Raw genomic sequence first — 27,628 nt, forward strand, 5'->3', positions numbered from 1 at the left:
ATCTTCTATCATTCTATAGGATTATACTGACTGATTTTTTCTGGCATAATTTTTATCTCTGCTGACATGGCTTTGTTAGGTTAAACAGAAATAATCTTGAAATGTCTGATGTTGGTAGGAATGAAATTCAGGTTTAAAATATTTATTACAACTCATCATCTGATTTGGGAAACTAATGTGTACCTCCTTATTTCAAAATGAAATTTAGCTCTGCTTACATGGGAATAAGGTTGCTACTTACGAGACAAATCAAGAACCAGAGTGGATTGATAGGTAGAATTTTAAATCTGCCCCTGAGAGAAATATGAGATGTGATTTTTTGCACTGGCTTTATGAAAGCTAAACATCCTGATCCAGCAAAAGACACCCTCACAGACAAGCAGCCTTAACCAAGTGTTCCTGCTGCTGCTGCTGCATATCTGAGTGTGTCTGAAGATGTGGACCCATTGTGCAGCAGCTAAGGAAAAGACAAAATCCATGCTAGGGGTCATTAGGAAAGGAACAAAAAAGAAAACTGCTGGTTTTATAATGCCATTATACGACTCTATGGTGCAACCACAATTGTAACACTGTCTACAGTTCTGGTTGCCTGGACTCAAAGAGGAGGTTGCAGAGGTGGAAAAGATATGGAAAAGGGCAACCAGAATGAAAGGTGGTGCAGCAGTTCCCCTTTAAGGAAAAGTTGGAGCATTTGGGGCAGTGGCGTAGTGTGGGTTGCAGAGCCCAGGGCTGTGTGGAGGGGGGGAGGGAAATGGATGGAGTATGCATGTGCATTGAACTGCCTAATGGTGTCTGTATCACTCAGAAGACTGCAGCTGCAGAGATAAGGAAAGAAGAGTTGTTCCATTGTCTGAAGAGGCCAATTCCTGGTTTGCACGGAGAAGCCGTTTTCAACAGAGCCCGGCAAGGGAAGCATGCAGCTGTACTGAGGCAAACCAATGCCTTCTAACAATTTTGTGCCTGGCGCAACTGCCCCGTGACACCCTCCCCCATGCTACATCACTGATTTGGGGCTTTTTTGTTTAGAGAAAAGGTAAGTAAGAGGTGACACAATAGAAGCCTACACAACTACAATCATACCTCATGTTATGTTTGCTTCAGGTTGCTCGTTTTCAGGTTGCGTCCCGCGGCGACCCAGAAGTACCAGAAAGGGTTACTTCTGGGTTTCGCCGCTTGCACATGTGCAGACCCACAAAATGACGTCACACGCATGCGCTGAAGCGGCAAATCGCGACCCACAGGTCAGATGCGGGTTGCGTTCCTTTCAGGTTGTGAACGGGGCTCCGGAACGGATCCCGTTTGCAACCAGAGGTACCACTGTATGGTATGGAGAAAGCGGAAAGGGAAAAGTTTTTCTCCCTCTCTTATAACACTAGAACTCATGGACATACAATGAAGCTGAATGCTGGAAGATTCAGGACAGATCCAGGTTAAGTGCTTATTTACAGAGTGACTACCGTATTTTTTCACTCTATAAGACGCACTTCCCCCTCCTAAAACGTAAGGGGAAATGTGTGTGCGTCTTATGGAGTGAATGCAGGCGGGAGGCTCTGCTCAGCGCTCCCTTTAAAGAGCCGTGTGGAGTGTATGTGGAGCTCTTGGGGGCTTTTCCCCGAGGAGGAAGAAGGGCAGCCCGTCAGTCCCTTCTCCCTCCTCAGGGAAAAGCCCCCAAGAGCCGCACACATGCTCCGCACACTCTTTAAAGGGAGCGCAGCTCTTGGGGGAGCCTTCCTCCTGCTGCTCAGCAATCCCGCTTGCTGTATTGGCTTCTGGCTTAGCTGTGCGAAGCCTCTTGAGGGCAGAGGGAGCCTTCATCCCACTGCCCTGAAGAGGCTTCACACGGCTATCCCAGAAGCCAGAACAGCAAGAGGCTATCCCAGAAGCCAGATCCCTCTTGCTGTTCTGGCTTCTAGGATTAGGAATATTTTTTTCCTTGTTTTCCTCCTCCAAAAACTAGGCGTGACTTATGGTCTGGTGCGTCTTATGGAGCGAAAAATATGGTAGTTAAAACCTAGGAACTTGTTTCCACAGGAGCCAGTGATGACCACCTACTTGGATGGCTTTAAAAGAGGATTAGACCAATTCATGGAAGATAAGGATCTCAATGGCTACTAGTTGGCTATGCTCTGCCTCCAAGATCAGAAGGCAGTATGGCTCTGAATACCAGCTGCTGGAAACTGCAGGAGGGAAGAGCGCTGTTATGATCAGGTGCTGCTTGCATGCTCACCACAGGCACCAGGTTGGCTACTGTGAGACCAGGATGCTGAACTAGATGGGCCATTGGCCAGCAGGGGTCTTCTTATGTTCTTCCATGTTTTCAGTCCCTGCATATCGCTCTCACTCTCTATTACAGTGTCACTCAAATAAATTTTAGTTGATTAATGGTGTGAATTTTAATTGTCCAGTCAATGAAATCTGCAAACATTTGCATATTAATAAACAACAAAGATTTTCATATGAATAAACAGTAACATTTGCATATGAATAAGCAACAAAAAGTTGTTTTTAGAAGCAGAAAGCATTCATTCTTTGTTTCTGGGTGACACACGCTATGTGCTTGCTCTAGGCACACATGGAATTATTCCATCTGAGAGAAGATATATACACATGCATACACACTTCTCTCACATGGAAGAGAAAGCTGTTTATAGTGTCAGCATTTACTTAGGGATGAGTTTCACTTATGCAGCGTATTTTATCTTTCTCACTTTCAACACAAAGCTAACCTTGCCTACTCAGAAGAAAGTCCTATTGAATTCAGTGGATATTACTTTCAGGTAAGCGGGGGTTCAAACTTCAGCCTTTTCTGTTTAAGATACACACCAGAATGGCTAGATAGGCCACTGCTTCCCACCATGTGCACATGAGGATGCAAGCATGTGTTTGTTACCACACATAAAGTGTGAAATTCCCATTAATGCAGGCAGAAAGATATTAAATATTGTGCTTTATCCAATCACTTGTGGAGGCACAGCTGGTTTCAGTCACATTTATGAGCAAATGTCTAAATCATGTTTTACATCTATTAGACTAAATAGGAAAGAAATTTTTGGAATCAAATCAATGATGCGAAATATAAATGATATGTGTAGGAATGTAAATTATATGCAGCAGTGCAGGGGTGGTAAGAATAAGTAACAACAGCTGTGAAAGAATGAGAGGAAGAGAAGTGAACTCATTTGGGAGCACTGTAGTTGGGACTTGAGGTGCCAGCACATTAACAGTGTAAGACTACTTATAGGGTGGAAGCTCTGAATGGCTTTATTGACTGCCATATTCTCACCCTTAGTGCTGCGGGCTGCTGCGGGCAAGGGTGTAGTTGTGGTGTCAGGGTGCAATGAGAGGCAGAGAGGAGGCCTACAGACCCTCCAAGTGTCCCTATTTTCCAGGGACGTCCCTGATTTAGAGAAGCCGTCCTGGTTTCTGATTTGATCTTGGAATGTCCTGCTTTTCCTTAGGACGTCCCTATTTTCATTGGGGAAATGTTGGAGGGTATGGATTTATCCAACCCCTGAGCCGTCTGAAGGCAATCCTGTATAGGGAAGGTTTTTTTAATGTTTAATGTTCTATCATGTTTTTATATATGTTGGAATCTGCCCAGAGTGTCTGGGGCAACCCAGTAAGATGTGTGGGGCATAAATAGTAAAATTATCATTATGGAATGGGACATCCCTATTTCCATCGGAGAAATGTTGGAGGGTATGGGCCTGGATGTAGGGGTGGGGCAGCAGGGCATGTTGTCTACAGTAGCAAATCATCCCAGGCTCCCATTGCATTTATTAATGAAACATCTGCCATGGCCAGTTGGCTGCTGTTTTATTTTGCATTGCATTTAAAAAAAAAATACTGTACTAATAGGTAAAAAAAAGGTAAAAGGCCCCTGGTAGTTAACTCCAGTCAAAGGCAACTATGGGGTACGGTGCTCATCTCACTTCAGGCCGAGGGATCCAACGTTTGTCTACAGACAGCTTTCCGGGTCATGTGGCCAGCATGACTAAACTGCTTCTGGTGCAATGGAACACCGTGACGGAAGCCAGAGCACACAGAAACACCATTTGCTTACTAGTACCTTGGGATTTCAAATGAAGGGCATGATATATGAAGTGAATGTGTGGTTCTGTCCTTGTAGGTTAAAAATACGGCTCCTGCCATGAAGACTCAGCAGTTTGTTATCGAAACTGATGCAATGACTTGAAGAAGTCTGAGATAAACAGCTGTACTTGGATATACATTGTATATAATGGCAGCCAGGGGTAGGGACTGGGAGCCTAAATGAACACACTTCTTTCCAGAATTAGAGGCTGAATTTAATCATAGGCTAAAGTGTGGTACAGAAGAAAAAGGCTGAATTGATTTTATGATAAGTAACTCTTGACTAGGATGTTGGTGGCACTGTGGGTTAAACCACAGAGCCTAGGACTTGCCGATCAGAAGGTCGGCAGTTCGAATCCCTGCGATGGGGTGAGCTCCTGTTGCTCGGTCCCTGCTCCTGCCAACCTAACAGTTCGAAAGCACGTCAAAGTGCAAGTAGATAAATAGGTACCGCTCTGGCGGGAAGGTAAACGGCGTTTCCGTGTGCTGCTCTGGTTCGCCAGAAGCGGCTTAGTCATGCTGGCCACATGACCTGGAAGCTGTACGCCGGCTCCCTCGGCCAATAAAACGAGATGAGCGCCGCAACCCCAGAGTCGGTCACGACTGGACCTAATGGTCAGGGGTCCCTTTACCTTTACCTTTAACTCTTGACTACATAAGATTTCTGCAGACATGACATGTAAAATTTTATTTCAGATATTGCAGTTTTCTTTTATTTCCAGCTATAACCCTATTACTCTTTTTTTTTATGGTGTGGCCATATTCATGGCTTTTCATTTCTATTAGTTAGAATGGAGACTTCAGATGCTGTACCAATATGTTGATACTTAATCATACTAACAATTTCTAGTGCTAAGCCAATGTGTTGATACTTAAATCATAGGAAGGAAAACAATAATCCATCCATCACTAGTGGGTCCCAGGGCAGGTTACAGCAATATAAAATACAACATTAAAATAAGCATTAAAAATCCTGTTCATAATATTACTTGATTACATTAAGTTTAAAATGCAAGATTGTACAACCCTTCCTTCAATTAAAAAAACGATTTCTATTATTTTTATTGTGCATTACATGAAGAAATAATTTGAAGGTGATCTTCCTTTTTTTTCTTTTAGTTTTCTGAATCGTGCTGAATTCTGCAGATCTCATGCATTGCTTCACTCTGTCAGTAACCACTATTACCAAGGTCATTCCATCTTTGCAAAATAATCTTTTGATCTGTATTGAGACTAAACAGGTATTTTCTCTGTTTACTTTTGGAAGCACTGAACATTAAAAAGCTAACCCTGGGGAATAAAATATTAAAGAAGCTTGCTTTGTGCGCTGAAGTCTAGCCTTTGGAAGACATTGGCAACAAATCTTGTAGAAATATTGCTCTATTACCTTAGGTCCCTGGTGGCAAAATGCAATCTTGAACACTGATCAGAATTTAACAGTATTTATGAAAGAGAGTAAGGCAAGAGCTACAAGCACCCTGAATGCATCTGGAATCATTTTGCCTCTGTCTGAGAACCCCAACAAGAACAGTTGAGATCTGAATTTGCACTGCCTGGTTATTTCATGTCTTGTAAAAAGCTTTATTACTGGGTCCAAACAAGCCAAGTTTAGATTATTTTTTCATGACTCACAATTTCCATGACAAATGAAAATTTACTACTGAGTTGAAAAGTTAATCCTGATATACACATATCCAGCACTGAAGCTCAGGGCAGGGGGAACCTCTCTAGCCACCGGTTTAAGTAAGTCAATGGAAATGGAGTGGGTAGGGCGGGGGGAAACCTTCGTAATACCTCTGAAATAGGCCAAATGCAGTTCAAATTAAATGAAAGTAAACAAGATGCTTGCTCAACCTGCTGAGAGCCGACATATGCAGGAAGTTATTCATGAAGCATGCCACACATCAAAAGCTGGGGCTGCCATGTGCCATTATTTACAGAGGACGAGCCTCTTTCTGAAGTACTCCTAGTTTAAAGGGCTGCCTGGTCCAAGCCTGGTTTAAAGATAGAGAACTATAAGATGGGAGAGCAGGAGACACCTTGAAGTTGCCCATCAACAGCATTTCGACGGCACTCGGAGCAGACACACAGGTCATCTTACCCACTATGGTGAGGTGTATTGCCTTTCTACAGTGGTACCTCGGGTTAAGTATTTAATTTGTTCTGGAGGTCCGTTCTTAACCTGAAACTGTTCTTAACCTGAAGCACCACTTTAGCTAATGGGGCCTCCCGCTGCGCCGCCAGAGCACGATTTCTGTTCTCATCCTGAAGCAAAGTTCTTAACCTGAAGCACTATTTCTGGGTTAGTGGAGTCTGTAACCTGAAGCGTATGTAACCTGAAGCGTATGTAACCTGAGGTACCACTGTATTTCAATTTTAGTTCTAAATTTGCCTCTTGAGCACACAATGAGCACATGCAAATTCTATGCAAACCTGTGCCATCTTTTGCCCATTACAGTCATACCTCGGGTTGAATGTGCTTTGAGATGAGCGTGTTCGAGTTGTGCTCCGTGGCAACCTGGAAGTAAGGGAGCGCATTACTTCTGGGTTTTGCCGTTTGCGCATGCGCAGAAGTGCCAAAATGTGACCGGCAGACGCACGGACACAGGCTACGTTTGCTTCTAGATGCGAACGGGGCTCTAGAATGGATCCCGTTTGCATCTAGAGGTACCACTGTATTCTGCTGATACATTTGCTCTTTTTGGCAATGCATAAGTGCCCATCCTACGTCAAGGGGTGGAGACAGAGGGAGCAAGATCCCCAGAGTGGCTTAACAATCAATCCTTCAACTGTTGCTATTTTCCAGGGACCATCCCGGATTTACAGAAGCCATCCCGGTTTCTGATTGGATCCCGGAATGTCTCACTTTCCCTTAGGATGTCCCTATTTTTATCAAAGAAATGTTGGAGGATATGGTAGGATGTCCCTATTTTCATTGGTTATGGAGTTCTGTGACCCCCAAGCCAAGGAGATAAGTAACTATACAACCTTTAGAAGACATCTGAAGGCAGCCCTGTATAGGGAAGTTTTTTCAGGTTCAATGTTTCATTATGTTTTTATATACGTTAGAAGCTGCCCAGAGTGGCTGGGGCAACCCAGTCAGATAGGTGAGGAATAATAATAATAATAATAATAATAATAATAATAATAATAATAGAATAAGATATTCTTATTTTCATTGGATAAATGTTGGACGGTATGTATTTCCAGGAAAACCTTGGGACTGAACTCTGGGAGAGGCATGGGAGTGTCCTCATAACTCTCAGCACCCTTAATAAACTACAGCTCCCACAATCATTGGGGGAAGCCATGTGTTTAAAGTGGTGCTGTGGTGCTTTAAATGCATGGTGTGAATGTGGTCACAGTTAGATGCATTCATTTTGCAGGTAAACCATATGCTATGGAAAAATATAAATCAATGTGTCACAGGATCATGGCATTTTGCATCAGCAGAAGATACTTGGGGAAGGGTCGTAGCTCAGTGCAAAATGTCCCAGGTATGCTCCCTGGCTTGTTCTCTTTGTCAATGGAGTTTTCTTGGCAGGGATACTGGAGTGGCTTGCCGGTTCCTGCTCCAGGTGGATCACGTTTAGTCAAAACTCTCCACTATGACCTGTCCATCTTGGGTGGCCCTACACGGCATAGCTCATAGCTTCTCTGAGTTATTTAAGCCCCTTCACCACAGCAAGGCAGTGATCCATGAAGGAGACAAGGCAGTGATCCATGAAGGAGATTTTACTTTCTTGGGTTCCATGATCACTGCAGATGGTGACAGCAGTCACGAAATTAAAAGACGCCTGTTTCTTGGGAGAAAATTGATGCCAAACCTAGACAGCATCTTAAAAAGCAGAAACATCACCTTGCCAACAAAGGTCCGTATAGTTAAAGCTATGGTTTTCCCAGTAGTAATGTATGGAAGTGAGAGCTGGAGCATAAAGAAGGCTGATCACCGAAGAATTGATGCTTTTGAATTATGGTGCTGGAGGAGACTCTTGAGAGTCCCATGGACTGCAAGAAGATCAAACCCATCCATTCCGAAGGAAATCAGCCCTGAGTGCTCACTGGAAGGATACATCCTGAAGCTGAGGCTCCAATATTTTGGTCACCTCATGAGAAGAGAAGTTTCCCTGGGAAAGACCCTGATGTTGGGAAAGATTGATGGCACAAGGAGAGGGGACGACAGAGGACGAGATGGTTGGACAGTGTTCTTGAAGCTACCAGCATGAGTTTGACCAAACTGCGGGGGGCAGTGGAACACAAGGAGCGCCTGGCGTGCTCTGGTCCACGGGGTCATGAAGAGTCAGACACGACTAAATAACTAAACAACAATAATATGCTCCCTGGCATCTCCAGGTATGGCTGGGAATATCCCCTGTCAGAAACTTTGGAGAGCTGCTGCCAGGCCGTGTGGACAATATGGAGCTAGACAGCCTGACATTGCCAAAGGCAGCTTCCTATGTGACTAATTATCATTTTTTCCCCTTTGAAAAAAAACATTGATCACTCTACCCAGCTGACCTTTTTATCCCACATATCACAGTCCTGTGTGTATTGATGTATAGAAGGCCAAGGATCAGCAAAGACTTGAAAGTGGGTAAGCAGTGGGCTTATTTATTCTTCCCTCTTTTCTCTGGAGATGGATTTCAAAAGTGGGAAATAAAACCACGGCATTCACATCTAGCCCAGTGAACAGACAGATGTTCCTCCTGCAGTAAAAATAAGCAGCAACCGCCTGGTGAATGTTAGTCTGCAATGAGATACATTTATAGATCAGATGTGCTTCGATGCACAAGAATAAAGAATAGGGGCTTAAATGCTTGTATTTTGTGAAACAGTTGTGACTATGAACAAGCGTGAATCTAGTGCAGCATTCAGAATTAAACTCTGGATATCTTCTAGCAAGCCTAATTTCTTTGGCGTTTCTCATGATTAGCCACCTCACACTTTCTCTTCCTTAAAGATTTCCCTTAGCAGTGTTGCCTGCAAAATAAAAATAAAAATTCTGTAGTTGTATATAAACTGGCAAACAGGCACAGAAAATGAACAAAACCTTGAGAATATATGCTGATGAATCAGTCTAATTCATTCTCCAAATATACAGTATAGGGAAGATTTAATTTGCAATAGAAAAAGGTCAACAAACCCGGAGAACACCCACTGAACTCTTAAAGGCTTTTAGTATAAACTGAGTCCGTCCAGCAATTTTGAATCCACTTGAGGACTCTTATTCCCCCTACCAACCAGATGCACTCAATGGGCCCCTCAAAAACAGTTCTTCCAAATCTGATAAACAAATCCAGCTATTTCAAAGATGTCCAGCAACACTATCAAAATCTTCTTGTCCCTCAGCTTCAAATTGTGTAACGTGAAAGTGTAGCTTTCTCAAACAAAATCCATATTTATATGAATCTTGGATACCTCTACAAGGAAATAAGGACATTTTTGAGTGTTTTATTTTCTTCTATGTATGTCTGGCACCTGACAGACATATGTCAGTTCAAATAAGCAACCAACCCTACCAAGTCTACAATTATGTTTTCCTGCTCACTTTGAATGTGTGAGGTCAAAAAAGCACCATTATTTGATGGAGTATATTTGTAAGCAGTTAAGCTAACACACACACACACACACACACACACACACACACACACACACACCTGCAGCAGTATCAACTTTTTATAGAAAAAAAATGCCACTGGGGTAAGTAGAATATCCAGTCCTAAGAAAAAGACAGTGTACATTTTTGTTTTTATATCAGCTTCTGGTATGGGAAGCTGCACGAATGGCAGTAAGACCACACTCTGTTTTGTCTTGTTGCTGCAGACAGCTCTTGTGTGGTAGAATTGCCACCTGGACAGTGGGAATTACTGTTGGGAAATGTATATTTATTTGCATTCTGCCTCAAGTTTCCTCCTTGTCAGGAACAGTGCATAATATGTTTGTAAAACTGGGAATTGCTACAGACTCAGCCTGGAACACAAAAGACTTCACATGAAGCAAAGACTTACTCTCCAGCAGCCCTGATTTCCTCAAGGAGGGCTCTGATTTTCACAGCACTGCTCCAGGCTCTGAGAATTTTAAAGAAGCAACTGAGTGGCAGAACCTTGGGACGAAATGCCTTCATTTAAAGAGCCTGATTATTTTTTTAAAGCAATAGGTTTTGTGGCAGCACACCTACCCCATAAATTGAGCTAAAACTGAAGGATTGAGAACAGTCACATGAAAAGCTGTCTGCCAAAAGTTGTATGTCAACCTCTGAATTTTTTTTTACCTCACGGAGATGCAAACGACAAAGAAGAGCTGGGCGTCTGGGCCTGCCATGGCCTGTTTTAAATGCCCTGGGAGTGAAGCTGAGGGAAGCCTGATTGTTCCCTCAAGTCCGACCCCAGAGAGCCCAGCCCGGCCATGCCAGCCTGCCATTGACCAATTGTGTGACAGGCTGGCACAGAACAGGATTTTCCGTGAGCTGAAGCTTGCCATCTGGCAGGAATCAGACCCTGATGCCCATCCCTGCATCGTTAGTGGGAGGGGAGGCACTGGCCATCCCGCAAAGCTGCTGCACCCCTAAAGGAGGGTAAGCGGACATCTATAACTTGCAGTCACATAACCAGCTGCTCTGCATAAGCCAGTATGCTGAACTATGGCTCAGTGAGACTTCACGCTTCCGGATAAGAGTTTCTCTGCACCTCCCTGATCCTTCCCATGACAGTGCTAAACTAAGTCAAAGCTTGGCTTATCATGTCATCCGAACTAGGAATTGTGCTTAGTGAGGAGAGGCTTAATCACAAGACTGGGTTTGGGTAAGATACTAAGCCAAGCCTTAGCTTAGCTCCATGCAGCTGGTCAGTAAAAAGTGTTCAGAAATAACATCCTAAATGGGGAGGGTGACACCAAGCAGCCCAATGAAGACTGAGCATGCTCAGTTGCTTCAGAATGCTGACTGGAAAATGGTGGGCAGAAAACTGGAAGGGAGAGCAGTGGAATGGAGTATTCTGCAAATGCAGTTTGAACATTACCGTATTTTTCGCTCTATAACACTCACCAGACCATAGCACGCACGTAGTTTTTAGATGAGGAAAACAAGAAAAAAAAAATTCTAAACGAAATAGTGGATATATGATTTTTGTGGTTCATGCTGTGGCCACAGACATGTGATCTGATAGTGAGTTTGGAGTAGCCCAATGCAAAAATCCTGAGGATCCATGTGGATCCATGCTTTGTAACCATGGAGGAGGGAAGGAAGGGGAACCATGGATCCTCTGCTCACGACTGCAGCAGATCCACCCCGCCACCCGCAGGCATTCGCTCCATAACACGCACAGACATTTCTCCTTACTTTCTAGGAGGAAAAAAGTGAGTGTTATGGTGCAAAAAATATGGTATATAGGTGAACTCCACACTGCAGTATCTTGTTGCAGGTTTCACTTGTGTGGTATAACACCCACCAGTAAGGATGTTGGATAAATTATCCAAATTCACATTTATGCAAAAATTCAGGGTATTTTGGAACAAACCCCACTTCCAATCTTATAACCTCTACATAAAAAGGTCCCTGTGGTGCAATGGGTCAGTGTGTCTGGCTCTTAATCAGAAGGTTGGTGGTTCAAGCCCATCCAGGGACAGCTGTGGGCAGGGGGTTGGACTAGTTGACTCTCGGTGTCTCTTCCAACTCTACAGTTCTATGATTCTGTGAAATTTACAAGTGGTTCTTTAAATATATTTTTAAAAAGGTAGGCAGCCCACCTGAAATGTGTGGAGAGTTGGGAAGTAGTTGACCAAATTACACTACAAAGCAGAGATAAGTACACCTGGAGACTCCAATGAAAAGAAGAAATTTTACTGGAGGGGTGAAAAAAACCTAGACTCTCCTTGCTTTGGGGTACATCTCTGTCTTTCCCCAGGCCTAATATTCTTCACTGCAAATGGTATTTTGCTCGACAGAATCTTAGGAAAGGATGGAAATATCATAAAGGTTTAGTTCCTCTGCTGGTTTCTTGCCTTTTGTACAATACTGGCTTTGCAGATGGAAAATAGCATCAGAAATTTATTTTGACTTGAAACTGCTTCTGCTTTTTAATAACTTGAATTGTTGTAGTAGGTTTTTTATTTAAAAAATCAGCATAATTATTTTCTTTGATCATTCTAATTGCAACTGTCTGCTTCTGAAATTTTGTTTTTCCACAATCATCTGTAATGAATGAAGGACACTGGCAAATAGCTTCTGGGAGCAGAGGAGGAGTTGGAATGTTTGGCCCTTCTCAGAATTGTAGCATAGCTTGAATTTTAAATAATTGCAGGCCCATATAGAGCAGAGGGGATCCAAAATTGCTAAATCCCAGGAGCTGTGCTACCTGGCACAACATGTACCCCCAATAATATAATTAACTATAATGGTTAATTAACTACTGCAGATAATGTTTTCTATTACCCTACAATTTCACTTTGTTTTTCACACTCCATGTTGTCTACTCGACTTGGGATTCTTGTATCCTCTACACAATAACCCAGTCCAGACATTTATTAGTCCAGCAAGAGTCTTTCATTGTACAGAAGACATCTCATAGGACTTAACTTGGATGCTCCATATGAATACTTGATTCATAAAGACTTCCCACATTTCTTTGAGGGAAACATATTTTGCAAACTAGATATCTATGTGATTGGTCACCGATTGCTCACCTTGACAGTTGTAAATAGTTACTGATGTTTGAGCCATTGAAGGAGCCACACCCAGCACAGGTCCCTCTAACATACGGCGTGTGGGCTGACAAGTGTACACAGGGGCGCCAGCTCCTGGGGGCTGAGCCCTTTTGGGCCTCCCAATATTTTGGGGGTGGGGGTTGCCTCCCATGTTCAAAAAACATGGAGGTGAAGCATGGAGCTGAGAACAGCTCAGCTTCAGTGGCTGGCTCCTTGTCCTGCTGGGGAGGGGAGGAGGGTTGAAGCAGCCTCCCACCAGTGGTGGCGCCAGGAATGTTTAGTTGGTGATAAATCACAGTGCTGAAAAGCAAGCATCACTCAGCCCTAAATGAACTGCCTTGCATATTTTTATTAATTTATAGTTAATAACACAATGGAGAACGTTCTCCATTGCCTAATTAAATGCAAAAGTAGTTTCTCAACCTCTCCCTTTGGGTATAACTTATATTAATCGCCTTTACAAATTGGCTTGTGTATTTGATTAGTTTTTAGTCAATAGCATTTAATAGGAAATATTGGTTCAAAGCAAATGTATTTTTTTTTTGCAACAACCTATTAGGGTTGCCCTTGCTTGTAATGTAATCCTTCTGAGTAACCTTTAAATCCTACATGCAATTAAATCCTACATTTTTAATTTTAAAAAGCTATGGGCTAGTTTGTATTTAGCATAAGGTGGTCCCTGTATTCCTGTGCTCCTATGTTCCACATGGCTTTAGAGGAGAACAAGGGGTTAACAATTAACGTTTAGTGTGCCTATGGAAGCAGTAGCTTTGGAAATCTCCTCTGCTGAACATTCCCCAGCCCTGCCTGCACTGCAGCCTGATAACAATTCCATGCTGTTGGAGGGCTCCTGGGTGAAATTGTACCTGATTCATAAATTGTCCACGCATTGCGGGTGACACAAATGTATATTCCAAACCAGGTACATTTGAGATTGAATACCATCATTTATTAACGTGTGTGCAGTATTGTGAAATACAGCAAACTGGCTCATTTCTGCTACTGGCATTGCATGCCTTGCGGATTGATTCTGACGACACACTGAAGGCTAAGAAGAAGAGAAACTGCACACCGAGGTCTATTTTCACAATGAGTGTATCATGGGAGCAACAATTTTTATCTTTTTTGTGGGAAAGGAGCCCATTTTTCCCACATCACAGTTCTCATTCTGGTAGACCAATTTTAGGAACGTTTTTTTCCATTTACGTATGTTGCCTGCTACAGTAGTATCCAAAGAACCAACCCTAAGGCACATTTATTTAATATATTACATTTTTATCCAGCCTGCCTTGCACCATGTTACGCAAGGCACTCACTTTATTTACTATTTATTTATTTTTAAAAATTCTATTTCATTAAAAAAAATCAGAGAAGTTTACAATAGTTATACATAAAATATAAACCATGTGAAACTTTTAAAACCAGCTGTTACGGAAATATGTATTATTAATTGCCTACATAAGCCGGATGAAACAGAAAAGTTGACATCATGCAGAAGCTGCTGAATCTCTACTGGCTGAGTATGTCACAAGACTGGGCCAATGACACAAAAAGCTTGGTTTCTTATTGCTATCAAATGGGCCTTGCCATCTTGGCAATAATGCTCCAATAATGCACCAATAATGCTCCTGCAGAGAGATCACCTATCACCAACAGCAGCTGGTTGGACACAACATAAAACATCAGGTGTAGCTTAGGGACCTATTTCTGGGTTCTCTGCCATGTAAGTCTTGACAGGTGGTTACCAGAATTTTGTTGGTATCTGACACTGGAACTTCCACCTAAGCAATGTTTGTCAGGACTCCCCGTTATTACTACCTCTTAAGTACCTGGCAAAAGCCATCCTGGTCTCAGAAGCTTGTGATTTTATTTATTTTATTTGCATATAGATAGAGAGGAAAATATACAGGCTTCCCCCCCCCCCACTTGTGCGCAACCAAATCAACCTTGACCTCATATACACGCAGTGCCAGGAAATCATTAAATATTTCAATACTAACCAGAAATGGTGGGAAAGAGCAGGAAGATCCTCGTGGCTCATGAGGAGATCCTTTACAGAGTCTGAAGTCCATAAAAAAAGACTTCAAGGGCTCCAAAATGGCGCATAGGAGCTCTCAATGCTGCCATGCTACCCCACTCAACAGCTGTTGGGCAGGAAGCTATAATTTTCACAGGTTCACCACTTTCTGCAGGCTCCCCACTTACATACATTTCACTTATGCACATGGGAGCTCGGAAAGTAACTCCCTCGTAAGTGGGGAGTCGTCTGTGTATATCTATCTATCTATCTATCTATCTATCTATCTATCTATCTATCTATCATCTATCCATTTATCTATCTATCATCTATCTATCTCTATCTATCTCTATCTATCTCTATCTATCTCTATCTATCTATCATCTATCTATCTATCTATCTATCTATCTATCTATCTATCTGCTGGCAACATTAAGGGGAAATATCATAGGGAGCTTCTGGCTCAATATTGTCTACACAGACTGGCAGCAGCTCTCCGAGGTTTTCGGCAGGGTTATCTCCTGGCCCTTCTGCATGCAAAGCACATGCTCTACTGCTGAGCTTTGGCCCTTCCGCAACTAATCCCTCTCCCTAATCTGGAAACCATTATATTATGGCGTTACTATATTGTCATGGTGAACAGCGTAAAATCAATACATAAAACAAGGACAAATTAATGGAACAGATCAATATATCAGCATAGCTTTCCTGAGGAAAGGCCTGGTTTTAATGTCATTTAGATTGGTTTCGTTCTCTCCTGCCCACTCCCACCCACAAAATAAGTACTGATTCTCTTGATTTCTAACCAAGACAAAATGGGAGCAGGAGTCTGAGTTTTTAGGCTTGGCAACAGCCCCGTCCAGTGGCGTAGCGTGGGTTGTCAGCACCCAGGGCAAGGCAAGTAATTTGCGCCCCCTAACCCGTGGATTTGTGCCCCCTAACCCGTGGATTTGCGCCCCCTAACCCTAACCCCCAGATGTTGCGCCCGGTGCGGCCAGCCCCCCCTGCACCCCCCACGCTACGCCACTGGCCCCGTCCATCTATAAAAATCAAAAAGCTGAATGTGTGTTATTTCTGAGAAAAGATGAAGGCATTGCTCATCTCTGTTGTGAAGGAAAATATTGAAATTTCTGCAAAGCTGAAGGAAACTTTGGTAAAGGTTGAAGTTAAAAAAAGAAACCCCCTACAGACAATAAACTATTTTTCCAATTAGCTCTTTGCCTCATACTTGTCCTAATTCTGAGCTGGGAATGAGCACCAGAGGAATACTCCTTGTGCAAAGGTCAAGAGGACCCAATGTTGCAAATTAGATTCTCAAACTCAGAGGAGGAAAAATGCCTAGAGGTGACTCAGGCATTTTGCTACAGCCATAACCTCCACAATGACCCAGACATGCTAGAGGTGCTGCTGGCAGCATTGGTACTTTCCTCTCTCTCTCTCTCTCTCTCTCTCTCTCTCTCTCTCTCTCCCTTTAAAAAACAGCTAGCAACTCTGTCCTTCACATTCTCTCTCTCAGTAATGAGTAGCTCTGAACTGGACTGCGTCAACTATCATGGGATAATGAAATGACGCTCAGATTCTGAAGTTCCTTTTCTGCGATGCTGATAGACATGTGGCCAAACTAGAGGTGAAGTGGGAGACCTATGAGTAGCAGGTGGTGAAGTGATAGAGGCACCATCCTGGCATTGGTGGCGCTGCTACTTCCTCTGAAAGAATGGGGTGAGGTCAGAACACAGAGCATTCTCACTTGGAAGATGGAGAGATGTCTGTCTATCTGCGTGCGTGTAAAAGTAAAATGGACATTTATTTCTGTACCCAACTTTTTCTCTGGCCCAGCAAGTGACCCTCAGAAGTTGCCCAGAAGAAAATGCAACCCTTGGGCTGACTATGATTCCCCACTCCTTAAATACTGTAACAGGATAAGAGTACTGAATAATCAAAACATCACTATGAATAGATAGCTATAGATTTAATTTCTATTTAATTTATCCATAAATATAAACAATTTGTTCTGTTCTATCTTGTTGTGTTTTTGACTTGTTTAAAATGACTGTCAGAGCTTATTATTATTATTAGTATTATTACAAAGTTCACAAAACCATTGAAAGGTTTGAAAACTAGGATCTAGCTGATGTTTGGTTTATCTCTGCAGCATCCAGCATTTCTATCTTGCTTCTGAAGGGATCTGCCTGCCTGCGGGTGCCCTAGCCTCCTTCTGCTTCTTTCTCTGGTGTATCCCCAGGGTGCTCTTCACTAGAAAGAGAATCCACAACAAAGTAGTTCAGAAGCTGACGGGTGGGTTGCCTCTGCCCCAGTGACCCCGTTTCTGATTTCCATCTCCTCTCCTCTCTTCCCTGTTGTTCTTGTTGCTTCAGCTGCTGCTGACTTTCATCTCGCAGAATCCACCGTCTTCAACCAGGGCCTGAATACCATTTCCCTCCGGGGCTGATGTCAGCATTCCTGCAGTCGGCATGCAGAGTCTTGCTAAGTAGTACTTAAAGTGTGTGTTTAGATACTGTATCTTCCTTTGGCTGTTTTTGGTCCTAAGGACAGGCCTCTTTTTTTGTCAGAAGAAGGATTCACTTTAATGTCATCCCTGCAAGTGCATTGATTGATGTTTCCTTAAACACATTTGTAGTTTCTGCCGCCTAAGTAGCAGCAGCCGTGCTAGCCTGATTTTTTTTGCAAGCATGATTTTCAATGCACGTTTTTCTGCATTCATTTTCTTTCACCCTAGCTTCAAAATCCTCCCTTTTGAAGATTTATTCTCTTGGTAAAATGAGCTGTGTGCTTTCCGCCGACTCCAGAACCATTAGTTCACACTGCTGAATTTCTCCATATGATTTACATGGGAGCAAAGACACGTGGAAAAAGGGTAGTGTGAACTGATTGGTACACAGTGAGCTGCCGTGCATGTCTGTGGTCAGGCAGCATTTTCCACCAGCAGCCACAATCTCCAAGACAGATGTAGGGTGTATATTGGCAACCAATTTTCAACAGGCAGTTGTGTACCTGTAAACATAGCCACATATAGAAATTTAATGGTATCAGCTAGGAATGGTTGGTCGTGTTGCATCTCCCCTTCTCCTCAGATTTACCTTGAAATTTAGCTGGGGGCAGGCAGGGGCAGAGAGAAATAGACTCATTTCTTGAATCAATCCCAGGAAGCTCCCCTCCCTTGTCTTTCCCGCCTGAAGTAATCCATATTCACAAACAAAAGCATTCTAGAAATGACTAAAGCCTCCTTAGGAAGCTTCTCCTACACTTTGACGGTCTTTCGTTTAGCAGTCGTAATCATCTGATAACTGAATGACACCTGAAGCAACAGTTCATTGCAACCTGTGATTTATTGTCACAATCCTCAGATGCCTACAGTGTGTTTTTATAGGAAAAGTCAATGCTATAAAATGCCATTTTAGAATTTGCTGAGCAGAGGCAAGTTATATTTGAGTGTATGTGTGCTTGTGTGTGCTAGATTGTTGCATTCTGTACAATAAGTAATTTCTGGTTGCAGATTTGATTGGGTAGCATTCTTAAATCACAATTTATTTTCTAGATAAGCACTGTTTACATTAATCAGAGCACACTACCTAGAAGGCTGTAACTCTGGTTTGTGATGTGAGGGTGCTTTTTGCCCTAGGGAATAAGAGTTCTCAAATAGCAATGCAACGTGAGCTGGCCTAATAGAGAGTTCCTGTGCTATAGAAATCAACGGCTATTATTCAATCAAGTTAATAAACCTCATTCGCTGATTGGAGAGCTGTCATCTGGAGATACTGATATTGAATGAATGGGATAATTTATACTTCCTTCAGGAAGACAGAAAAAGGAAATAACATCCTTTCAGAACAGAATCACAAATTTCACTTTCCCCTGAGAAAACCCAGTGCAATCATTATTATTTTTTCATTTCATTGTCTAAAGAATTTCCCATCAATCTAGGGGAGAGGCATGGATAGTCCAGATCATCATATCAAGGCCTTCTGGGGCAAGAGTTAATCCAAGAAAGTACTGGCAGAGGGATACTGTCAGGGAGGTGTGTAGGAGAAAGTACAGTATGGCTTACAAAATAAGACCATACAATATACGACTCTGTTCCATTTGCTTCAAGAAGAACACCATGTGGCAGCATCCTTCTAATCCTCTGCAGTGCTTTTCTTCTGGTGGTACTCAATAAATGATACATAGTGCCAGAACCCTTTCCCCCTCTCAAATCTTGCAGTAACGTAAATGGAGGTTGGGGAGAGCAACTGTGACTTAAAGGGGGATTGTGAAAAGCAGGAGGCTGAGGCAGAGACAGCAAGAAAATGGAGGTCCTTGTTTGGGGCGGTAATTGCTCTCAGTCAAGAGGTTGCACTGTTCCCCTCTGGCTGCCCTGCAATGCATGCTCTCGCCCTGGGTGTGCTGCTGCCATGTCACCAGGTGTGGGGCGAGAGTGAGCACTGCTTCCCTTTCATCTGTGCTTCTCTTTCCATGTCTGTGGGGCAGGGGTGGGGAAAGGGAGGGAGGGAAAGAAGGAGAGAAGGGGCAGGAGTCAGCAGCTTCTGCTGCTAGGCCCGCCATCCTCCACTATGGGGATGGGGCAAACTGTAGAGGCGAGTTCAGATGTTGTGGCTGGTTGCAGGAAGGAGAAGAGAGTGTGAAGAGCAGATGGAGCAATGTATGGGGCAGAGGCGCATCTTGAAATCAGCACTTGCATATTTCATGCAAATACATTTCTTTTTCTTTTTTCTGATGGTGCCTTTCCTCTCTTTTGGTGCTGTGTAACTGGCTGTCCTCACTGCAACAAGGAGTGCAGGAAACGTAAAGGCAGGATGAATCCACAACGTCCTTCTCCATCTCTCCATTGTCTCAATTTTAATGAGAGCCGTACAAAACAATGTGATTGTTCATGGAACCTTAGGAGCCATGCTTGTAAAAATGCCCAATAGCTCTGGCAAATACTGTCAGGATGGCTCAAAGTTCATTCATAAGGATAACACAGCCTCACAAAAGAACTGTTCGCTCAGCTGCTCCTTGAGTTGACCTTGCAGGCAGGCTTCTTTCTCTTGTGTGTGTGTGTGTGTGGCTTGCGGCTTCTGCTAGAACACTTTAAAGTCTGACTCTTTACCTTGACATCCAATTCCCACTGGAAACAAGATCTGGGTTTCTCTTACTGATCTAAGCTGGAGAGATCGTTGCAGTGGCAGGGCAATGTGCTGAGAGAAGGTCAACCCTGCAAGGAGAGAAAGGAATAGATCCACTGACTGAGAAAGCAAATAAAAGACTTTTTATGCACCGTTTGCTGTATAGTTTTGTGTCTCTGTGTGTTTAAAACTATATGTAGTAGGGATTATGGCAGGCAATCACATGAGCACTTTAGTCAAAGCATTTTTTTCCCTGGCCACCAAAGTATGTCTTTCATTATTAAAGGAGAGGAATGTTCAGTGCACTTAGAAGGACATTGGGCTAGTTCAGTGCATGTCAGCACTTGCAGCTTACTATAATGAAATACTTTCTTATAGGCTGTGGTGTAATCTCTGGAAGGATATTTTGATTGTTCCTTTCATAATGTTATGGAAGGCATTTCAGTTTGGGTAATTAAAATGATAGATGGAAAGTGCACAAACACATTCACCATTTTTTATTTTCTTTTTGCACGAACGAGGTCAGTTTGCTAAGTGCTATCTGTCCTTTCACCGGTTTACTATGTTACTTTCTCCCCTATTGTCTATTACAAAATAAATCCTGTCTCAGCTGCATCTTTTTTCCATCAGCAAAATGCAACATTGGCTATTGTGAAACCCAATCAACCCAGTGGCTGCTATCTAAGCCCTGTGTGCACCTGTGAACATCTTGTATCTCTTCCATTCCAGCATGTGGAGCACCTTGTGTCTAAGGAACTGTGCTGGGATCAATATTTACGATACTACTTTGCTACCATTTATCTTATAGTCTGGGGCTGTAGTCATATGACCCTAAGGGGGTTCCATTTATTATAATGGGCTGGAGCACCATTTTATTTCTAGTTCTCTCAGTTTATGTCCCATGTTATTTCTGCAATAAACATTGTTTGGTTAGCCGGCTTCTAAAGTGAGTATGCGTTTTATTTATATATAAAAATATGCTCCTAGATAAAAGGATCATTATGGTGAACATAATATGGTAATGTCAAAGCCTTAAAATACTACGGTTGCAGTAAGTAAGCAAGGCTTGCAAAAGCAATTTCATATAGATCAGAGCCAGTATAAAATTTTAGTACTGGGGGTCTATGAGCCTATAGAGCAGGAATCTCTAGATGTTGTTGGACTGCAACTCCCATCACTCCTGACCACTGACAAGGCTGGCTGGTGAGAGCTGGAATGCAGCAACATCTGGAGGGTTCCACATTAATTATTTTCATAATTGATCCTTGATTGTTTCCACAATTCATAATTCACAATTCGTTTATTTCATATGCATGAAATAATAGCTTACTTTGATTATTCATTTCATTCTAGTTTTTGTGGAAGAATGGGAAAACCTATTTTTTTCAGTATGTTAACATCGAGCTATCTGATGAGAAGTACGGCTGCTTGGTTCTTAATTCCCAAATTTTCAATTGTGAGCTTTGATAATTAAAACAGACTAAATAGAATCTCTCTACTGAAGAGATAGCCTTGACCATGGCTATTTTAAGGGGGGGGGATCACATTTCTATAGTACAGATAATAATCCCCTTTCATGGATGTGATAGCTTTTGTGTTATCATGAAAGAAATGCTTGAATGTTACATTTGTTCACATTTAGACATGGGATCAGAATCCAATGTCATTTGTCACACTCTGTGCTGTGGCCTGAATGGCACACTAAGATGGCAGTGAAAAGTGATTTCTTGGCTTAAAAAAAAAGCCATTGTCAACATGACGGAGCAATTGCAAGGCAAGGCAAGACTTCTAGTGTACTGTATTAGGGATATTTGTGATAATTGGTCATGCCAACACGAAAATATTGTGCTGGACTGAATATTTTAAATTCTTTCCTGAGAAGATTTGAAGATGTGACCTGCTCCCTTAAGAAATTAGAAATGATAGCTGTTATAATCTTGGATAAATAAGTTTTGTTCTTCAGCATTAATGCATTAAGGCATTTGTGAGGAAGTCCATAAAGAATGGGCAAGTTGAACCCCTCTCATAACTTCATAACTTGGGGGAAATGACTGAGAAGGCACTCTACATGGTCCCAAGCAGATGGAGAACAGAAACGGGTGGAAAGAGGGTATCTGCCAATGGCCTTCCTAAGTAAGAGTGTTCACGCAGGGGAAGGCAGTCCTTCAGATAATGCCAGAAGAGACCTTCAGTACTGTGTACAAAGTCCCATTAGTAGGCTTCTCTTCAAAAAATATTGTGGGCAGAACCCGATGATCTTGTTGTACAATTAACAACAAAAGTCTGGCCTCCCTTACAATATAAGGCATGCTCAACATGAAGGCCGTTACCAATTATAAGGGCAATTCAGCTGAGGGTCCTAAAGGACATTCAAAACCTTCATGTGAAAAAAACAACAGCTCAGAAATGCTGTGCCTGCTGCTGTTGTTTTAGAGCAGAAATAACAAACAGCAAGGGGTTTGCAAGATCAAAGACTTCAGAGGGGTAATTAGAAAAAATTGAAAATTGCTTCTTATTAAAAGAAATTCACCAAAAAGGAGCAAAAATTAAAATTGTTTCCATTTCATCAGGAAAAGATTACTCTTATCATATTGTCGACCAAAAAAGGGACTTGATTGCATTTGTCTGTGGCATAATGGAGTTACTCTGATAACAGGCGGCAAGAGGGAAGAACACAGACTAGACAGAAAGTGTCTGCCTGCTTTTTCATTAGAAAGTCACTCGTGGGAGCATTCTGTTCACTACAGGCAAAGAATTATGGGATTAGGTTGATTTGCTGCACTTTTCCTTTAGTCTCCATGTGGTATCCATATGGAATAGCAAAAAGAGATGCGCTTCAGAGCACACGGACACCAGCTAGTTCCCATTAGGGGTGTATTTTGTTTTCACCGACGTGGCTCATGGGCCTGAGAAATCACAAAGGATCTGAGGGAGCCTAAATACAGCCCCTGTTGTGAATAAGGATGCACAACCTTATCTTTTGGGGGCCTTTACACAGAAAATTTGCTTCTCACTTAATTTTCCCCTCTCTTAGATGTCATGCTTTTTCTTTTATACTTAACTCGCATTCATATTGTAATAAGAAGCATCTGTCAGCACTGAAAATAAGTGGCATTAGCAACAAAGTTAATGAGAATATGCAAAAATGAATTGATAATGGATGAAAATATAGAGTTATAATATGTTAAGATATAGAGTTAAGATAAATGAAAGAGGGTAAGGATTTGCTGATTTGATTATTTAAAGGGGAATACAAAAAGGGGAGGTGTGAGGAGGTCAAGGAAACAAGCTTATGAGTTTAAAGTTACAAAAAAAGGATTTGTTTTTAATTCTTTTTTATATATCTGTTTTTTGTATTTTTATTTTTATTTTTATTTTTTATTTTTTATGTATTTTTGTATGTTTTCTTTTTTTATCTTTTTCTTTTCCTATGTTTTTTTTTTTGTATTCTGTAAACCTATGTTTTTGTAAAATTTCAATAATTTTTTTTTTTAAAAAGAAGCATCTGTCAGCAGATCAGGTCTTTCATGACATGCTCGTCTTTGTTATCACATGAGTAGACTACCATAATATTCATTTTTGGTGGTGCTAATTATGGGGAGAGCACCCCAACACTGGCCAGCATGCTAGGAAGAATGGGCAATTTTGTAATGTTGCTGTAAGGTAAAGGTAAAGATACCCCTGCCCGTACGGGCCAGTCTTGCCAGACTCTAGGGTTGTGCGCCCATCTCACTCTATAGGCTGGGGGGCCAGCGCTGTCCGCAGACACTTCCGGGTCATGTGGCCAGCGTGACAAGCTGCATCTGGCGAGCCAGCGCAGCACACGGAACGCCGTTTACCTTCCCGCTAGTAAGCGGTCCCTATTTATCTACTTGCACCCGGGGGTGCTTTCGAACTGCTAGGTTGGCAGGCGCTGGGACCGAGCAACGGGAGCGCACCCCGCCGCGGGGATTCGAACCGCCGACCTTTCGATCGGCAAGTCCTAGGCGCTGAGGCTTTAACCCACAGCGCCACTCGCGTCCCACAGTGCTGTAGCATCTGTTCAAATGGAGTTCCCCGAGGCTAATGAACAGTGTTTGAAACCACAACCACCCCTCAATAAAACAAAATTCAAGTCATTATTATTAAAACTTTACTACATATTTTAGAAAGCTGTTCATCTTAAAATATCAAAGTTTTGCACAATGGTTCCTGAGATCAAGGAGCAGATTTTCACAGTGTTTGGGTACAATTGGACGCCATTTTGCATCAAGACAAAGTATCTTTCAACTTTGCACTGATTTTAAGCACCGATTTCAAAACTGTACTGCTTTTTTTTTGTTTCTTTAATTTCTTGAGCAGCCTTGAAGACAAGGCTGTTCGTTTGACTTTTTTACACATTTAAATCAAGTTTTGAATTTGCATACTCCATAAGCAAAAGGGCTTCATGCTTCCCACATTTCAGATTTTGATAGTGCAACTCAGATGCAATAGTGTCAAAACCAGAAGTTTTATAGTATGGAAAAATATGATTGGCTTAATTTTTATGAATTTCACATGTCACTTCTAATTAAAATTTTGAATTTTGTTATTATTATCATCACCATGCTGTTGCTGTTGTTATTTTACTATATAGATGTATATTTACCTGCCTTTTACCATGAGGACCCAGAGCAGCTTTCAACCATCTAAAAATACAATATTAACACTGTTAAAATAAATCACCATCAAGAGAACAGATTGGGTCTAAAATAAATTTCTCATGCATCAGAGGCCAGAACAAAGGTGAATTTTCAGCAAATGACAAAAACTACATAATGAAGACCCCACAGGGATACCTATGGGAAGGAAATCCCATAGCTTAGGGGCTGCCCCAGAGAAAACCCTCTGCTGGGGCTGGTGGCACAACCGAGTGGGTCCCTCTGCTGATCTTAGGACCTGAGAGCATCTGTAGAGAAAGAAGTTGTAGTTCAGCTTTCTGGGACCTATATTATTTAAAGCATTAAATACTAATTTGAGCACATTTAACTGAATCCATAAACAAACTGGCAACCCCTGCAGCTGCTTTAAAACAATAGTTATGGAAGTTCTAAATGGAAACCCAGTCAGTAATCTGGCTGCTGCAAATGCAGATCCAAATGGTTCCTTAATCAACAGCTGAGTGAAAGATGTTTTGAATGAAGAAAGGATTCAACTATTTCGTTTGACAGTACGCTTTCAAAGTTTCCCCATTTTCTCAAAGAAATGTGATCTCTGGTAGTAATTGACTCAGAGAACAACTGACAATGTCGATTAATATCTGTCTGATATATCCAAATGGTTCTTACTTCTCAGTGAGTGTAAAGTGGGGTAGCATTTTGGTTCTCATTGATCGGAGGTCAATGGCAGTGTGTGTCAAAGTGACAATTTCCAGTGTTATGTAGCCGATGGACATTGGCACTGCTCAGATGAGCGGCAGCACTTTCTGAATATAATCATTGTAGTGTTGCAGATAGTTTCCTTTTGTGGAAGTATAAACAATGCAACTGGTACAGAGCTACTGAATCTACAATCTTGGACATTCTCTTGAAAATTCTGTATCTTTATCAAGAGTTTATTTTTAGTTTATATTCATGGATTCCTTGTATATGGTTAAGGGAGAAATGACTGTTGTGCATAGATAACTCTCTCTCTCTCTTTTAAAAAAGGTCCTATGAATAGCGCTTGAGCATATCAAAGTGCTTCATTATTTGTCCTTCCTTGATGATGGCAGGGACAGAATTCCAGCTTTCTTTGCAGCTGTGTGTATGTAGAACAAGCCAATAGACATGTCTGCCCCTTCCTGCAAAGTTCAAACATGAATACCCATAATATCATGTCACTAAGTTCTTCCGCCAAAAGCAATGGCTCATTCTATTCCACCTGCTAGTTTAAAAATGTCATTATTTGTATTTCACACTACAGCTGATATTTTAATCCTCAATTTGAGCAGATGTGCTGTATTCATATAGAAAAGGCAGTGAACTCATTTAATTAACACCAGATTTGCACAATGCTGCGTGTACTTCACCGTGGTGTCAGCTAGAATGCAATTATGAAGATGGGATTCTGATGTAGATACACCCACCCCCACAATGTAAAGCACATGCACAGCTCAATCTGAGGCAACCTTCCTTGGGAATAAAGTTCTCTGAGTTCAGTGGGAGTTACTTCCAGGTAGATGTGCATGCAATTTCAGCCTTAGTGCTATATCCAGTGCTATTTTTCTAGAAAAAGAGGTGCCGGAACTCACCATAAACGAGTTCTGGCTGAAAAAAATCCCTGGCTATATCCAATGACACTCTGAGCCCATGTCAACAGTGCTTTTCAATCTGGCTTTCAGCTGATTCTGTGTATGATTCATCTTCTTCTTTTGTTGTTTAATTTTGATGTTTCATGCTCTGAAACAACAAATGAATATGTGATGAGCATATGCTTCATTGCCCTACTGTACCACCCTCAGATTATTTGACATATTCACAGACACCTCTGCTCTCTAAGAAGCTGATCAGAAGAAATGTGTGTTGTTATTCCCTCTCTCATTCAACATGGATCAATTCCCCCAGCTTTTAAACAGCTCTAATTTTTACCCTTGTGTATGGATGGGGGAGAAATCAAAATAAGTTTGATTTTAAAGGCAAATCTGCCTAATCTGCACTTTTCAAAACAACCTGAGGACCAAAACACAGAATTTCTGACACCTCCAAATTTTGAAATGCTCTTCTCTAGCCAAGTAATGTGTACAAAATTGCCAAGAATAAAGTGTGCATGAAAATGCATATAGTGGTAAAAATAACATACAAAAGTGTACTATATTAGGGGACACTGAACTTCAGTGTTTCGCTTCCAGGGGGCACTCAGGGGTATGCAGTACTGGCACTTTTGTTTTGTTAAAAAGGTGTGACACTTACTGTAACAATTTCATGGTGAGTACCGGCACCCATTTTTCTAGAAAAAAGCACTGCTGAAAAAAGGAGGAACTGAAAGAAACCAAAATTGACAGATTCACCCATCTGCCACCCATTTGTGACATGGTTATATAATATGGTCTATAGGGCCTCTTAATGAGCTCATTCATTTCAGGTAAATCCAATGGCCAGCCTAGCTGCACCATAGATAGGTAGATAGATATAATCTAGCTTTTCACTTTCTGGATAACTTCCATGTTAGTAACCCTCTTTGCATTTGTCTGCACAGAGGAGAAATGATTCCCACCCCCTGTCTTGGCATAAAGCCACTTTGGATGACTGCCCGTTACTAAGTAAAGAGACTAAAGTGGATCTTTCAAACTTACATTTAAATACTATTTTAGTTGCATGTGGATGAGATCACCTCCTAAGTTAATAACTAACAGGAATGACGGTTTAGACTGCTTGCTGAAAAAAGAAAACAAAGGGAGATTAAAGACACTTCAGGATCTGGATGGTTGCACTGAACTTCACAGAATTTCACATTTTAATCTGGTGCAGTGAAAAAGTCAGGCAGCATGACGGCATGATACATTATTGTGCTTGAATATGGAATCCCTTTAAGATGGATAAGGAAATGAAGGTACAAAACGAATGACATTTTGTCCTTATCATATGGCTCCAGGCTCCGCAATGTGTTCTATGGGTGATGCTGCCCCAGGAGACAGGAACTAAATAATAATAATAATAATAATAATAATAATAATAATAATATATAAAAAAATTAT

General features: G+C 41.9%; 1 long non-coding RNA gene across 1 annotated transcript; it reads right to left on the minus strand.

The window, feature by feature from the left end:
- Positions 1 to 19,237: 19,237 nt before the first annotated feature.
- On the minus strand, positions 19,238 to 26,325 carry LOC128423254 (uncharacterized). Its single transcript, XR_008332706.1, has 3 exons — positions 26,186 to 26,325; positions 24,563 to 24,602; positions 19,238 to 20,024 (listed from the first exon to the last, which is right to left on the minus strand). It is a non-coding gene; the product is annotated as an uncharacterized LOC128423254 (long non-coding RNA).
- Positions 26,326 to 27,628: the final 1,303 nt, after the last annotated feature.

This window comes from Podarcis raffonei, chromosome 11, assembly GCF_027172205.1.
Source record: "Podarcis raffonei isolate rPodRaf1 chromosome 11, rPodRaf1.pri, whole genome shotgun sequence".
Taxonomy (NCBI): domain Eukaryota; kingdom Metazoa; phylum Chordata; class Lepidosauria; order Squamata; family Lacertidae; genus Podarcis; species Podarcis raffonei.